The sequence below is a fragment of the Microcebus murinus genome, chromosome 2 (genome assembly GCF_040939455.1).
Source record: "Microcebus murinus isolate Inina chromosome 2, M.murinus_Inina_mat1.0, whole genome shotgun sequence".
NCBI classification, from domain to species: Eukaryota; Metazoa; Chordata; class Mammalia; order Primates; family Cheirogaleidae; genus Microcebus; species Microcebus murinus.
The window spans coordinates 6,478,275-6,494,557 of NC_134105.1; the positions used below are offsets into that span (position 1 = coordinate 6,478,275).

Below are 16,283 nucleotides of genomic sequence, written 5' to 3' on the forward strand. Positions count from 1 at the left end.
TCCTGTGCACCGCCCTGTCCTTCTGCCGGAGATTCTTCCTTGTCAGTCGCCCACAAGGTGTTTCAGAAATTCACACATTGAGCACCTACTGAGTGCGAGAGGAAGGACAGTTTGCACGGTGGCCTTGGGCACGTCTGTTACCCCAGCTGAGCAGCATATGGGCTGGGACCTTGTTTTATAGTCACCTTGGTGTTCCCAGAGCCCAGCACAGTGCCTGGCAAGTAATCAGCACCTGCCCAGTGTTTGTTTATGCCGCAGAATGAATCATGACCTCAAAGAGCCCTGGTTCCTTTGCGTGTGGAATGGGGGCGCAAGGCCTATTTCATAAGAGTTTAGCAGGGTGCTTCACTACTGGGGAGACCTCCAGTTTACAGGAGGCTGAACTGAGGCCAAGGTAAGCAAGAGCAGGTCGCTGGAGAAAGTGGAACTAGAACCCATGTCTGTTGATTGCCCCCAGGAACCTCCATTCAGGGCAAGAGAGTCCTTTGCCTTCCGAGGAAGAGTGGCCAGGCCAGAGGCCAGGCAGGGGCTCCATGGCTGAAGGGGAACAGAGCCAGCGGCAGGCCCAGCCCTGGCAGAGGGAAGTGGACAGGAGCCAGGTCAGTCGTTGGCACCTCTGACGATGGTCTGTGCAGCTGGGGAAGCCGGGGTGAGGTGGGAGCTTTAATTTCCTTTCCAGAAATATCTATGCAGAAAGCTGAGCCGGCAGGAGCAGGCGGTGATGCCAAGCTGGAGGTGGGCTCCGTGGACCAGGCCTGGCCCAGAGCGGTCTGACGTGGGGCAGCCCTCCCTGCAGGCCAAACGCATCCTCACTGCCCAGCTTTCCCTCTGAGCAGCCTCGTGTGTCCAGCCCCTGGCTGCCGGCCTCTCCCCGCAGCACTGCCACGCTGCCCTAGGCCAGCTCAGGGCCCACCTCCTCTGCGGGTGACAGGATGGAGGGCGCCGTCCAGAAACACAGCCGTGCAGGGCCACAAGTTGGTGCCATGGCCGAGACAAGAAGCTGGGATTATGGATCTCGTTGTATCTGGCTCATCTAGGCCAATCAAGGGCCTGACCCCGCAGGACCTCCTGGCCCAGAACAAATGCACTGGCGAGAGTAGGGGCACATAAAGGCATGTCGCTTCTTCCCCCTGTCCATACTGACAGCTTTGGGCCACTTCCCATGTTTCCAAGTCTGGCTTAATCTCTAAGAACTTCAACTCTCTGAGTTTCAACAAATTTATGATTCTAAACATCTTTGGCTGTAGGAATCTAAAATTTTATGATTATAGTATTCCAAGTTTATTTAATCAGGACTCTTTCAGTTGCAAGTGACAGAAAACATGTTCCACCTGGCCTTGTAGCCATAGAACCGTCCAAAAGTTGAACTAGGACTTCAGGCATAGCTTGATCCAGGAGTTCAGGCCATGTCTCTCTCTGTCCCTCAGTTTATGGTGACATATTCTTGGGATTGATGTTGTGTCCTGATAGCTGCTGATAATACAAAGGCTATATCCTCTTAGGTTCAATCCTGCCAGGTAAAACTGAGTCTCTTCCCAGCAATTTGACAAAAAGTTCAGAACTGAATTCTCATTGGCCTGGATTTGCCATGAGTCCATCCCTTGAACCAATCACTATGGCCAAGGAGATGATGGGATACTCTGATTGGCTTAGGCCTGGGTCACATGTGCATCCCCCCCATCCAAATCACATAGCTTGAAGGGAAAGATGATTCTTCATTAGAAATTAAGGGGCTGCTATCAAAAGAATGATGAACAGATGCAGGAAGGCAAAAATAAAAAGTGGACCAGGAGCGGTGGCTCACGCCTGTCATCCTAGCACTCTGGGAGGCTGAGATGGGAGGATCGCTTGAGCTCAGGAGTTCGAGATCAGCCTGAACAAAAAGCAAGACCTAATGTCTACTAAAAATTAGAAATAATTAACTGGGCATGGTGGTATGTGCCTATAGTCCCAGCTACTCAGGAGGCTGAGGCAGGAGGATCGCTTGAGCCCTGAAGTTTGAGGTTGCAGTGAGCTAAGATGATGCCATGGCAATCTAGCCTGGGGCAACAGAGTGAGACCTTGTCTCAAAAAAAAAAAAAAAAAATGAAGTGTCCCCCACACTGAGATCTGAGGCTAAGTAGAGCAGTGGTCCTGTGAGAAGACGATTCAAAGCTTTGAGGGATTCCTAAAGTTCGCCTCTCAGATTTGGAGCTGTGGGTGGTATTTGGGCAGGGCGTGACGTCAAGCCTCCTTAGCTCTCTGCACTTCCAGAGCTCAGCAAACCACGTGGCCTGTACTCTTCTTTTAACACTTGAAGCCTGAGTGTTCTCTTTACCTTTCTCCTCTGTTGTCATTTTGCTATCAGCACGGCTAAACTTCAGAAGGGGACAGTGGAGAGTGAGCCACAGGACTTACAAGTAGTGGCTGCAGGGAAGGGAACTAGTCTTATGGCTTTGGGGGACAGCCAGCTATCACTTCGAACCTGTAAGAGGGAAGTTGGCGGCATACAATGCAACATGCAAGATTGAATTATTGGGCTCACTTTTTCACTCTGCTGGAGTAAGCTTGTCAAGGCCACCCTGCCAGCGGAGTCTACTTGCTCACCACTTGACTTCGGGCTTGGCCAGGTGACTTGCTTTGGCCAATGAGACCGCTGCAGAGATAAAGCAAGAACCTTGAGATGTGTTTGTGCGTTCTGCTTGTCCTCTTGTTTTCCTGCCGCCGCCAGAAAGGGAACTTAACCAGGGTAGCCTTGGCCTGTTACATGACACACAGGGTGGACTGGAGCTGCCCCACAGCCTGAAGCAGAGCTCCCCAGCGAGCTTCTAGACCTGCAAGCAAACTGTTGGTGTTATTGTCAAATGTCGCTGAGACTTTGCAGGGCAGCGTTGTGTGGCAGTAGCTGAGCACTAGGATTAGAGGCTCTGGTACGCATCAGCGCAGCCCTGTACTGGGATTTTAGGAACCCCACAGGATTAGAAATTGGGGACCCAGACCTGGCAGTCCCCCACCAAGTGCCATGAGATCGTGGGAAAGTCATTCTTTGAAGGAGCTTTGATGGGCCCACCTCTAAAGTGAGAAAAATAATATCTGGCTCAACTTCTGACCTTTAGGAGCCAGGTCCTTGGCCAGACAGTCCCGGAGGGATCCACCCCTCCCCTGACCCAGCCCCTTGCCTGCGAAGTGCTCCCCACGACATCTCGAGCCCACTCACACTTAGGCAACTGACTCTATATAGAAAACAAGTCAGACCGTGATAGGTGCAGAAATAGACCTGTGAGATTGTTCTAGGAGCAAGGAGGAGAGCGGGTTGGAGGCTGTCCGGGGGAAGGAGTGGGGGTAGGGCTGGGGGTGGCTTCTCCGCGGAAGGGACGTGCTGGGCTGTAGGGATGAGTAATGTTCCAGCTGGCAGAGAAGAAGGGAAAGAGCATTTCAGGCAGAGGGAGTGACGTGAGGGAAGGCTGGGGGCAGGAAGGAGCGAGCGTGCTTGAGCGGGTGGGATGCGGGGGTGGGGAGGGCAAGGGCAGGGGATGGGGTCAGAGAAGCCACTGGGGAGGAACCAGCCTCGAGTGCTGCACTGGGTGTCGGGGCCGTGTCCTGTGGGCGGTGGGGCAGGGACACGCATGGCTTGGAGCAGCAGCCCCTCCCCCAGGGACCAGCAGGTGCCCTGGAAGTTCTCCAGCTTCCCCCGTGCCTGGTCTGGATTGGGGAACTCCGCAGGCGCCCGTGCCCTGGGATCCCCGCAAAGTGAGCAGGCTCAGAGGTGGGGAGGCCCAAGGGACGGTGCTGGAATTAAGGAGTGATTTTGAAATAAATAATTCAGTAGGAAAGGGTGAGCTTCCAGCTAAGGCAGGTGGCAAGAGGAAGCCAGAGGGTTGGGAGGTGAGCTCACCTGGGTCACGGGATTGGAGGGGACGGCTGAGCCTCGCCAGGGCCCGAGGACCCCCTCGTCCTCTTAGCCCAGAGAAATGAGGCTGCACTGGGACGCCGTAGGCCTGGCAATCAGTCAGACCCGGGTTCAAAGGGCTTTGCCATTTGCCAGCTGTGTGGCCTGGGACTCGAGCCTTAACCTCTCTCGGTTACTTCTTTCGTAAAACAGGGCCTACAATATCGCTTTCTGCGATTGCTACGGAGATAACAATAATGGCTAACACTCACTGAGCGCGTCTTACGTCTGCACACCAATCTGGCTACTTTCCACGCACCCCCCAGCCCCGCAACACAGCACCACTGTCAGCCTCCCTCCGCAAGGAGGAAACGTGCACAGAAAGGTTAGGTCACTTTCCCATAGTCACACAGCTGGTAGGTTGCAGGGCCGGGATTTGAACTCAGGTCATCTGGTTTCCAGGGCTTGTGCTCCAAACCCACACGCTCTATATGAGGTGACATGAGCAGTTCGTACATCGAGGACAGGGCACACACATGAATGTCGGCTAACACCTTGTTATCTAAATCCTACAAAATAATATTTGGGAAAACAGACATCTCCTGGGAGGTGAGTCCTAAGGAGACCTCCCTAGGCCAGAGGGAGTACGTTTCTGTAAATTCTCTGGACCCACAACGAGGAGGCTCAGGGCAATGACATTTCCCGAGGACAGCTGTGTGCCAGACACACTACCTATGCTATCGTGTCTGATCTCACAGCCACTCCTGAGGCAGGTGTCACCTGCATGTTACGGGCGGGGAAACTGAGGCTAAGAGCGGGGGGACCTGGGCCAACATCATCCAGCCCGTGAGTGACGCAGCTGCGAGTCCACCCAAGTGCGTCTGCTCCAAACTCCATTCTCTGAGCCACCTGCTCTGCCTGCCCCTTAGTTATTCCTGGATTAAAATCGATGACACCACAAGTTCCCCAGGGTACGGGGAGTCCCCTGCGCTCAGCTCTCAGGTGCGACGTCTGGTTCCGTCCTCCCAGTCAGCATAACGGCGAGCACCCGCTGGCCCCGGGCCGTGCAGACACGCCCCAGGAGGACTAGAAGGTGGGGAGAATGGAACCGTCCGGGGTGGGGACATGAAAATCAAAAGGTGAAAAAGCATCTGCCAAACACTCTCTCCAAGGCCGAAAGAGAACAGATCGCACCCGGAGAGCGAAGGGCCCAAAGGCAGCTGGGCCTCACACACCGGACCTCTCGGGGCTGCGTTGTCCTTGTCCGTAAAAGGGACATGGTTATGCTCCAAGGGCGCTCGTGAAGATTGAAGAAGACGGTACAGAGCGTGTCACACAGTAAGTGCTCAGTAAATGTTTACAGTGGCCATTGCCTAGGCAGGAAATAATTGTACGGGAAGGAAGGCAGAGTTTGGGAGTGTTGGGGGGTGGGAGAGGAAAGGAAACGAGGGTGAAGGAGGAGGAGGAGGAGGAGGAGCAGAGCGGGACACACGGCCAGCCAGATGTGCTGCTCCCCCATGTGGTCATTCAGACCACTCATGCATTCTTTCTGCATCCCGCCGCCTCGACTGCCAGATGTGGCCCTGGCTGCTAGCAAGACCAGCTGTCCCTCAGCGTGCCCAGCTGCAAAATGAGCACCCAGAGATGTCAGGAAGGACACAGAGGCCTGGAGGGCTGGCCAAAAGGACAGTGCCGCTGCCGGGAGGCAACCACACCACCACGCTCACCCGCCCTGCGCCCCCGTCTCTCCGTCTTGAGATGAGAGGAGAGACGATGACTGGGAATCGTGTGCCAGGTGACGCCAATCCCATGGCGTGTTCACAGCTAGTGGCGCTGGCCCCCGCGTTTTATCCTGGAAGGCATTAGGTGTGACCCTGCCCCCCGTGGTCCTGGGAACTGTCCTGCCATTCCGCAGGAGGGCCCCCCCTCCGGCTTCCAGGGGACGATCTCACTGAACAAAGCACTTCTCAGATTGGAACCTGAGCTCCGCCTTGGAATGTTTCCCTTGGTAGACTGGGGCTCAGAGAGAGGCAGCGACTTCCCTGAGGATGAACAGGGAGGTTGGTGTAGGTGCATCTTAGAACTGGATGGGGCCTGAGGGCCACAGTCGGGAGCACTGAGAGTGGGCACCCGACAGGGACCCAGTTCATAAGAGAGCAGTAGAGTGGACCAGCATGGTGTCTATGGCATCAGGCTCACCTTAGACACCTTAGTTCAAATCCTCCCCATCGCTGATTCTTCCTGTGGCCCTAACCAAGTCCCTTAACCTCTCTGACCCTCAGTTTTCCCATCTGTAAAATGGGAAGAATAATGTGGTGAAGACCTTGGGCTGTAGAATCAAACTGCCTAGGTTTGAGTCCTCAGTATTTACCTGCTGTGTGACCTGAAGCAACTCACTACTCTTTCAGCCTCAGTTCTCTTATCTGGAAATGATGATGACAGGATTCACCACGTGGGGTGGTTTTGAGTTTGAATGAAGCAATGCATATATGAGGCCTGGCTACCAATACGTGGTAGTCCGTTAAATATTATTGTTGATGGCCAGGCATGGTGGCTCATGCCTGTAATCCCAGCACTTTGGGAGGCGGAGTTGGGAGGATCGGTCAAGGCCAGGATGTTCGAGACCCATCTGGGCAACATAGTGAGACCCCCATCTCAACAAAAAATTTTAAAAATTAGCCAGACGTGGTGGTGTGCCCCTGTAATCCCAGCTACTCAGGAGGCTGAGGCAAGAGGATTGCTTGAGCCCAGGAATTCAAGGTTACAGTAAACTAGGATCATGCGACTACACCCCAGCCTAGGTGACAGAGTGAGACCCTTTCTCAAAATATATATATATATATATTGTTATTGTTATTGTTGCTGATGCTGTTAGTAGCATCCCTTGCTTGCTGGCTGAAAGGTATTTCAACTGCCAGGACACTGAGGATCTACCTGTCAGCCCTTCGTGTCAGTGCAGGGGCCCTGGCACAGAACATTCTCCACCCGGCCCATGCTGAATGTGCCAGAATAGGAGCTGGCACTGGCGCAGCCCATCAGGGCCCCACAGATTCCTGGCTGGGAAGATGCCAGAAAAGCTCTCTCTTGCTGTCACCGCAGAGGCTTGGATGGGATCTGGTGGCCAGGGATAAAGCTGACCTGGCTCCTGGCACCAGTGGGCCCGCCAGGCTGACTGGGGTGGTGGAAGGCGCTGGCCAGCTTGTGCCAGGAAACCAAAGCCAGAGAGACAGAGGAGCAGGGCAGGGTGGGGAGATGGGCTGGGATTCTGTGCTGAGTCATGGAGAGTTCTGGGAGCCCTGGGTACTTAAAAGCCAGGTGGTAACTGAGTTATTCTCGAACCTGGCCCTGCTCAACATCACTCCCCTAGCCTCATACCACCTCCAAGGACTCACCCCCATAGCTGGGTGCATGGCCCCAGCCCTCTGGTGTGCACCTCAGCCCCCATCGGCCACTGTCCGTGGTCCTGAAACACCCCAAGGACAAAGACTGTGCCAGGAACTTCTACCCAGCCCCTCCCAGGAGTTCTGAACCAGATGATGGCGTTTATTTTGTCCTGATAAAAGATACGTGGTTTCTTTTCCTGCTACAGAACCAACAGATTTGTGACTTTGGCTTAACTATTTATAAACCTGGTTTCACGTTCTTTCGGCCGTTCCATCGCATTTACCGCTGCTGCCATTTACCCCCTTGGAAAATTGGGGATTACGTATTCCTTGTGGCCTCCAGCTCATTCTGAACTCATTCTGTCTTCTCATGTTCTCCCCGGAGATCACAGTCAGAGGTGCTCCGGAGCACGTCTAGATCATGTCCTCATCTATCAAGTGGGAACACGAGGCCAGAGACGGGAGAGCACCATGACCGCAGAGTAATTTTAGAGCAAATCTGGGGTCAGCATCCAGGTCTCCCAACTGCCCATCACCCCACACTTCTCTGGAGCTCAAGGAATCTCCTTCCAGAACGATTTCTTTTAGCTGGGCAGAACACGAGCATCTTCCTGAATCTTCCTCCATGGGGAAGTGTGGCCATTGTCCCCAGTTTATAGGTGAAGACATGAGCCCAGAGACATGGAGGGATTTTTCCAAAGCCACAAAGCTAGTATGTGGCTGAACTGGGATTAAAACTAGAACTTTTTGGGTATTTCTAACGTCCTCCTTTCAAGCCGGTTCTAATAATAGGAGCCCTCAGGGAATCTACTTAAAACCCTCAACCTGGAGGTTATAATCTTTCCCTCACAATGGGACAGACAGTCTTTGGCTAATGACACATCGTCCAGATCTTTGGCAGGGTCCTGCTCTTCCCACCAGAGGTTTGGCCCTGCTATGAGAAGTGCCCCTCTGGGGCTGACCCTGCATTGGCATTTGCTCTTGGAGGCCTCAGCAATATTTGATCTTCTCCAGATGTTGGGGTCACCTGGAGAAAGCAGAGGCCCCTAGACACATGGACGGAGGATGAGGGGGCTGTCTTGATGGGAGAGGATTATGCAGCAGTGTGAATATTGATGAAGCTGTAATTGGCTCCCTCTCTCAGAGCCCTGGTGTCTGCAGGCCCAGGAGCTGGGGCTAATTGTTGCAGGCAATTAATAACTTGGATTGTATTCACTCTGGCACAGGCTGCCTGCTTCCTTGGAGGAGTCAGGCAAGGCTGGGAAAGGAGTTCTAGGCCTGGCTGCTTGCAGAACTCTGGGGGAGACTGAAGGGGAGGCCACCATCTGTCCAGCCTCCCCCAGTCCCTGTCTGCAGCACCCCTACGCCAGCCTGGCCCTGTCACCCGTAGACTTTTCTCTCTTCTCTTGAAGTATTGGCCCCTCTATCCTCTGCCCCCATAAGCTCACACTCACCTCCTGAACAGAGCTTTGGGGAGGAGGAGGCTGGGGAGAGGAAGGATAGCATTTCAGCCTTGAGAAGCTCAGGACTGGAACTGGGCGGCCTAGAGTCCAGCCCGAGTTCTTCCACTAACTTGCTATGTGACCTCAAGTTGGAACTTTATTCACCATGAACTTGGAAAAGTTTCTGAACTCTTTTTTTTTTTTTTTTTTTTTTTTTGAGACAGGATCTCGCTCTATTGCCCAGTCTGGAGTGCACTGGCATCATCATAGCTCATTGCAACTTTAAACTCCTGGGCTCAAACCATCCTCCTGCCTCAGCCTCCTGAATAGCTGGGACTACATGTGTGCACCAGCAAGTATAAGTTTTAAATTTTTTGTAGAAACAGTCTCTTGCACATGTTGCTCAGGCTGGTCTTGAACTCCTGGCCTCAAGTACCCTCCTGCCTCAGACTCCCAAAGTGCTAGGACTACAGGTATGAGCCACCATGCCAGGCCTCCTGAGCTCTTTTGCATCCATTATGTCACATGAAGTGCAATCAACCCTGCAAATCGCAGGAACAGGGATGGCCATTCTACCATATCTCTCTCTAACTGTGCATAGAACTAATTATCAAACTGTTACCTATAACTGTTCCACTTCAGCAGAAAAGATAGTCGCAGGCATATTATTGGCAGAAGTCATTATTAATCCCATATTGCAGATGAGGAAACTGAGTCTCAGAGAAATAAAATGACTTGCCCAAGGTCATACGAATAAAAGATACACATATGAATCAAACCCAGTTTCTTAAATCTAGAGTTCTTTCCAGCCACCTCGGCTCACCTGACTGGCCAGTGGCGTCCTGGAGAAGGTGAGATTGGAGGTGGGGACAAGCTCCAAAGTCGGTGTGTTGGCAGATTGAAGACAGAATTACTTGCAAATGTATTTATTCTATTCCCTGACGCTGGGGCAATGTCTTAATATCGTATTTTTAAGATAAACATTTCTAACCCTCTGCGTATGCTCAACTCTCAGCTGCTCAACCATCTGGTGGGAAGACTTCATTTGCACGCAGTCCCCCTCCCCCGGCAGGAGAGAGAAGAGAAAAGAGAGGTGTTATAATCAGCTCTTGCCCAGCAGGTGGTAATAATATGAAGAAAGTGCTAATATTTATTCAGCACTTAATATGTGCCATGTATTGTGTTAAATGGTATTTTTGCAGAGATGATCTCATTTAATAAACTCTTTATAACCACTGCAATGAGATAGATGTTTTGCCATCCCCATTTTATGGATGAGACGACTGGGACTCAGCAAGGTAAAGTGACTTTCCCAAGGTCACACAGCTGGTGAGGGGTGGAAGAGAAATGCGGCTCTACTGAATCGGAGGCTGAGCTCAGGGGCCCTGCTTCACACATCATTGGAGAGAAAATAGGAAGAGAAATAAAGGGATAGGAGCTGAGGACAAAGCAGCCCTTTATAGCTCATCCCCCTTACAAAAGAAGGCTTTTCAATTAGTTGTGAAGACAGAGTATAAGGGAAGCTGCTTATCGGCACCAAGAGGCATTTAAATCAGACCCGGGAAGAACTTCCACCAGACAGCAGTGGAATGGGCAGCTGGAGGGGACGCGGAATTCCATTCTCTGCAGCCTCGCAGCCGGGCAGATCGTCTGGCCCCTGCAGTCATCTCCTTGATACACACCTGGCGGTGAGGGGGGCTTCAGGGAGGTACCCTGAGGATGGGCAGGGACATGCGAGTCCCGCATCCCCAGGCGCCTGTAAACAGGCTTCCTGCAGGCAGAGCGGGCAGAGGAGGGGAAGGGAGTCTGAGGATGAGCCCCAGGAGGAGGGTTCTCATGACTTTCCACACCCGCGCCAGCTCCGCTGCCACCACCGGCTCCCCTTTATGGCAGGCATATTTCAAAGGCCTGGTTCCATTTGCATTTTTAAAACCCCACTGATAGCCTGGGAAAATTGCATCCTTCCAGTGTTCCTGGGTACCACGCTCTCCCCCCTCCCCCACTCCACTGGCCCCCTCTCTGTGCGCAGGATCCCCACCAAGGGCAGAGCCGGTCCAGCCCCACTGGCAATTGTCTGGAGGTCCCGGGAGGCCAGGGAGGGCTCTGAGGAGGGCGTGGACCAGCATGAAGCTGGGACCCCTTTGAAAGTGGTGCGAATTTCATCAGGGACTTATATCAAATCTACTAAAAATATTTCCCAAAGGAGGGGAGGGCCGGATCCCCAAGCGTGGCCTGAGGGTGGCTCAGCGTCATGGGTGCACCAATGGGATACCCCATGGATGTGTCAGACTGAGAGGGACAGTACTGGGGCCTTGGAGAACTTTGAGGAGACTCCTGGAAGCATCCTTAAAACACACTGAAAAGAATCGAGCCATTCACCCAGCAAAGAAGATCCGTTGCTCTCAGCTGGGCTTGGGAACACACTTTGTGTCTCCCTATTGCTCCTTAAAAACAAATCTTTTCCTTGTTCCCCTCCCTTCCACCCCTTCCCAGGGCTCACCATTCTCTGCCTTCCCTCTAGGGTATTGCAAATGGGACTGGAGTTTGCAGGGCAGCGTTGGGTCTGTTCCTCCACACTCATGTGTCACATTTGGCCTCAGATCCTGGGGTGGCAACATGCACCCCCTCCACTGCTTGGGAGAGGTCTCCTGCCTTTCTCTCTCTCCTCCTCGCAGCACCCTTCACACCAGGAGCTGCTCCCAACCCTAATGTCCTCGAGGCCGGTGGCGCCACTGGGAGTCCTCTGACGGAATTGGCCAGGCTGGCAATGGCTCCCCTGGGATCCTGAGCACACGGGGAGTGCCGGGGCCGGAGCACTGGCTTGGGCCATTGCTTCTGCGTAGATGAGCTCTTAGGGTGTCCAGGGTCATACATACCAGTGTGTCCAGTTGGCAGCGAGCCATGGGTGCAGCTCCCAGGGACTGCACACCAGAGAGACAGAGCAAGGTGGCAGGTGAGCAACAGAACAGGAGCTCCACTCAGCACCCCAAAGTTAGAGGTGTCCCCAACTCAGTTTTCCTCTCTTAAAAAGATAAGGGCAGTGGCAGGTACTGACATGGGTTGAGCACCTGTGTGTTGGATGGTGGGGCTCGTCATGTTTCATGTTTCATTTCATAACTCTCCGGTATGCTGGAAACTTCCTGAAGACTGGGATTGGGTCTCACCCATCTCTGTCTTCCCAGGCCCTCCATGAGCACACTCTGATGCATGACAAACTCTCCGCTCACCCCTACACCGAGGTGGCAATGGCCTCCCTCCTTTCTGGCTTCTCCCACTAAGGCGCCCAGCTCCTGCAGCTGGTCCTCATTTGAGGGGTCCTCCTTCGCTCTCCCTGGGTGACAGCAATGCCAATGCCCCCTGAGCCCTGAGGGATGGAAATGGGCCAGGGTACTGGCTCGGCTCCGCAGGCCCTTTCTGCGTGTGGCCCTCCGGCCAAGGGTGTCGGGCAGACGGTGTGCTGCAGCTGGAGGGATGCCCGGTGCCAGGGGCCGAGGGGCTGGCACGGCTCCGGGTTCTGGTGCCAGAGAGGTGAATGAAGAAGGAAGGAGGGATGGACGGCGCCAGGAGCCTGGGCTTGGCAGCGCGCTCCGGAGGGCGCCTGGGGATGCCCTCGAGCGTCCAGGGGGCTGGTGACCAGCCAAGGCTGGGCGGACCGGCTGGAGAGCAGCAGGAGCGCGGGCCCGGGGAGACTCGGGAGCCCAGGAGGCTCGGGGGCGGGGCGGGGGGCCGGGCCGGGCCGCGTGCAGAGGCGGGGGCTGGCCCCTAGGGGGCGCTCGCCCCCCGCCCCCGCCCGCCGGCGCGGGAGCCCGGCTGTACCACCGCGCGGCGCCCGCAGGGGGAGCGGCGGCCTCGGCGGCGCGGGGCTGCGGGCTCCGGAGACGGCGGCGGGCGGCGCAGCGCGGGCTCTCGCCGGCCAGGCACGCGGGGCCCGGCGGCGCGGGGGCCGGAGGCGCCAGTGGCTGCGGGGCGGCGCGGCTCCAGAGCCTGCCCTGGACACCCCCGCCCGCCGTGGTAGCAGCCGGGACCCAAACAAAGGCGGGCGACGGATAAAAGGCGGCGGCGGCGCCGAGTGCTCCGCGTTTCCAGCCTGGGACCGGGGTCCGCGCCGGGCCGCCCGCGCTCTCTGCGCCCGGGCGGAGCGGGGAACTCCGGCCTCCCGCAGCTCCGAGGACCCGTGCGACTTCGGCGAGGGGACAGGTCTGCGCCGCGTGGTGGCCGCAGCCCCCGCCCCCCGGCGCGCCCTCCGCGCCCGCGGCTCAGCCCGGCTCAGCTCGCCCGGCCGAGGTGAGTGCGACGGCCGCGGGGCGCCATCCGCTCTCGGGGCTGGGGGTGCATTCTCGGGGAAGGGGACCCCAGCCTGCGCGGGGCCGCGTGTGAAGTTCTCCCGCTGTCCGGCCAGCCCGGAATGCGGGCCTCGCAGCCCCCCGGGAAGGCCGGCTGGTGGCGGGCAGAGCCCAGAGCTCGCCCCCCGCGGCCGGGTCCCCGCCAAGCCCCGCAGGGCCCGAGCAGCCTCCACGCGTCCGGTGAGTTCGATGTCCTAAAACGGCGAGGCTTCCGACCTCCCGCCCCCTGCTAGTCCCCGCAGGTGCATATCTGGTTCCATAAAAGTTGAGCGTCAGTCTGAAGCCGCCCCTGGATCGGGCTCTCGGCCAGGCTAGAGCGGAGGGAGGGGACAAGGAAAGGTTAATGATCCCCTCTCCAGCCTCCCCTTCCTTAGCGCACCCTGGCTCTCGGCGGGACATTCCTCGAGTCCCGGGGCCCAATTAACCTGCTGCAGGTCCGGCCGGGCTCGTGGGGGCTCTAGGGCGGGCCAGGCAGGCGATGGAAGCCGAGCGAGAGAGGTCCCCGGGCTCCGCCAGGGGACCAAAGGGGGGTGGAGGTGGGGTGGGCATCCGGGCAGTGGCATGGCTGAGGGTCGGGGAAGATTCCCAGCGCGAGCGGCGTCGAGTCCCGTGAGCCAACCCCACCGCTGGGAGAACTTTTCCCAACTCCCCGGGGAGGCCCGCAGCCGGGCTGGGAAGGTGCCTCCTTGGGGGCTTCCTCTCCTCGGGCCCTCTGCTCCACGCGGGTGCCAGCTTCCCGCTGGGCGCTGGTCCCCCGCGGTCCACGCCCCGGGTCAGCACCGCGGACAGCGCCTCGAGCCGGCCTTGGAGACCCACAACCCCCGCGCACGCCTACGGACCCCTGCGCACACTCACCCATCCACGCACACGCACGTGTATCTGCAGACCACTCGAGAACGGTCCACACACATATTCATAGCCCACCTGTGCAAATACACACCCACAGTCCACAGGCGCACACAGTCCACAGTTCACACACACGTGGGCAAACACAGATCTCAGGAGCACCAGTCTGTGGACCTGGGCAGCATCCTCACCCCAGCTCAGCACTGGAGGCTGCTGTCACGGGGCATACTGACTAAGCCCCAGGCTCCAGAGACCACCTCCTGGTGCTCACACTGGTGCCCAGTGACTCACAAAGCCACTGAGGTTCTGGAGCACAAACACAGCTCCACACCCACTCCAACACACACACACACACACACTGTCGTGCTCCTAGGGGGAAAGCATGGGGGACGCAGAGCAAACGCCCCTCCCCGCCTCCTACTGCAGACCTCCCACGGGAACCCAGCATCTGCCAAAGGGAGGGAGGAGGCCATGGCTCGTGGAAGCTCTGGGCAGGAGCCTGCAGATGCCTTGCAGAATCTTGGTTTTAAGCTGAGGGTCCATTTTGCTCAGCTCTGCACTCAGGTGCCCACTCGCCTTCCTCTAACCTCATTCCAGCCACCCCTGCAGTCAGGGTCCGCGTTCTTTGCCTGCACCGTCTTTGTTTCCCTGCTCTGTTCCCACCCCCAGGTTTGTCTTTCACACAGTCCCTCTTTTTTGGTCTTTCTAGTCATCCTTCCCAGCTGCCTTCACTTCTCTCCCCAACTTTCCTTAGCTTGGGCCTGACCCTGTCTTTGCTCTGATGCAGGCGCAGCTGACCCTTAGGGGGAGCTGACTGCATTCTCCCAGACTTGCCTTCTCCACTGCAGAGCCCGTGCCCCCATTAGTCTCTCTTTGGAAATCTGACTTTCCCCCACGTCTGGCCTCAGCAGCTTTTACCCCCTCTCCCCCAGGAAATTTTCCAGGGCCAGATGTTCCAGAGCCCCCACAGTCTCTCCAAGGGGCCACGAAGCCCCGGAGATTTGGCTTTTTGAAGCCTCTCGTGCCCATGCTCTGGCTTGCCCTCTGACTCCTCTCCCGCTGTTGCCCTTAAAATGCAGAAACTGGGCTGAAGAAGGAGGAGCCCAGCGTGAAGCCCTGCGCTGGAATGGAGGAGACTGGATCCTGGTCCCAACCTGACCACAGGCTCCTGGTGTGCCCTGGGCAAATTTCCTCCTTTCTCTGTGCTTCAGCCTTCCCACCTATAAAAGAACGGGACTGGCTGAGGTGACATTTCAGGTCACTTTTTGGCCCTAATAATCTGGAACATTGATCCTCTAGTGAGTCTCTCGAGTGTGGATGAGATTGAAAATCGTGGCTCTAACCCTAGAGATCACAATACCTTTCCCTTTCCTTAGAGCACCCACCAAAGTCAGCCTCTCCCTCGAGGGAGGACTGTTTAAATGATTTCCTTAATAGGACCAGAGATGTCAAGTAATTTTCTTGAGGTCACACTGCTGAAGTACCATCTGCATTGGGGCAGGCATTGACTCTACTGTCATATCCTCTGCATGAGCCACTGGTTCTCCTGGCAGGTGCTTGGCAAATGAATGAATGAATGGAAGACTGAAAACTTAAACCTGGGTCTCCTGATCCGCATATTCTTGGAATCATGGTTTAAGCCCTTTCCTCTGATGGTGTAGACATGTTTCCCTCATCTCCCCATGCTCCTCCCTCTACTCCCCTGGCCACTCGAAGGCAGATGGAATTGTTAAGATCCTTCTCCCAAGACGCAGCCTCTGGGCTGGTTGTCAATGGCCACAGGGAAGGGACTGGCTGAAAGCAGCTTGAGAGGTCCTGCCTGGTGCCTGGGGGCTTGGCAATCAGCTCCAAGCCCCTAGAGCCGACCGAGTAGCCTGTCCTGGACAGTTGGTTGCAGGCCAGGATCTGAGGCCAGGAGGGAAGACAGCCATTACCACCATTTGGCAGGGCAGCCTCTTCTCCCCACCCCGCGAGCTGTGGACTGCAAAGGGAGCCCCTATAGACGAGCAAAGTGAGATGCGGAGAGAGGAGGTGCCTTCCTTGAGCGCAATGAGCCAGCCCCTGCCAGTCACTAAAGTGGGCACCCAACGAAGGGGTAGGGTGGCGGCAGCGTGGTTGATAATTACAATATTATTTGTGTCAATAACGATGTTGGCATTATTATAATTGGAAGCTCAGTGATTAGCCTCTTTGGTTCCCTTCCCCCTCTTTGAAATTGTTTCTCCACCTGAACCCCCTTATACTCCTCCCCCACCCAAATACGGAGAAACCGGGGGCTGGGGCGGTGAGGCAGGGGCGTTCCGTTGTCCAGCAGTCCTAGCCTAGGAAGAAGGCTTGGCATCTGAAATCCTCTTCCTCCCCCCACCCTCCCCCCACCCTAGCGTGTTCCCTGCCAAAGGAG

General features: G+C 56.1%; 1 protein-coding gene across 1 annotated transcript in view; it reads left to right on the forward strand.

The window, feature by feature from the left end:
* The first annotated feature begins 12,774 nt into the window (after positions 1–12,774).
* DISP3 (dispatched RND transporter family member 3) overlaps positions 12,775–16,283 on the forward strand; it is a 48,732-nt gene continuing 45,223 nt past the window's right edge. Inside the window, exon 1 of the mRNA XM_012785358.2 lies at positions 12,775–12,977. The gene's annotated coding sequence lies outside the window, so the exon portion shown is untranslated. The remainder of the gene's footprint in view (positions 12,978–16,283) is intronic.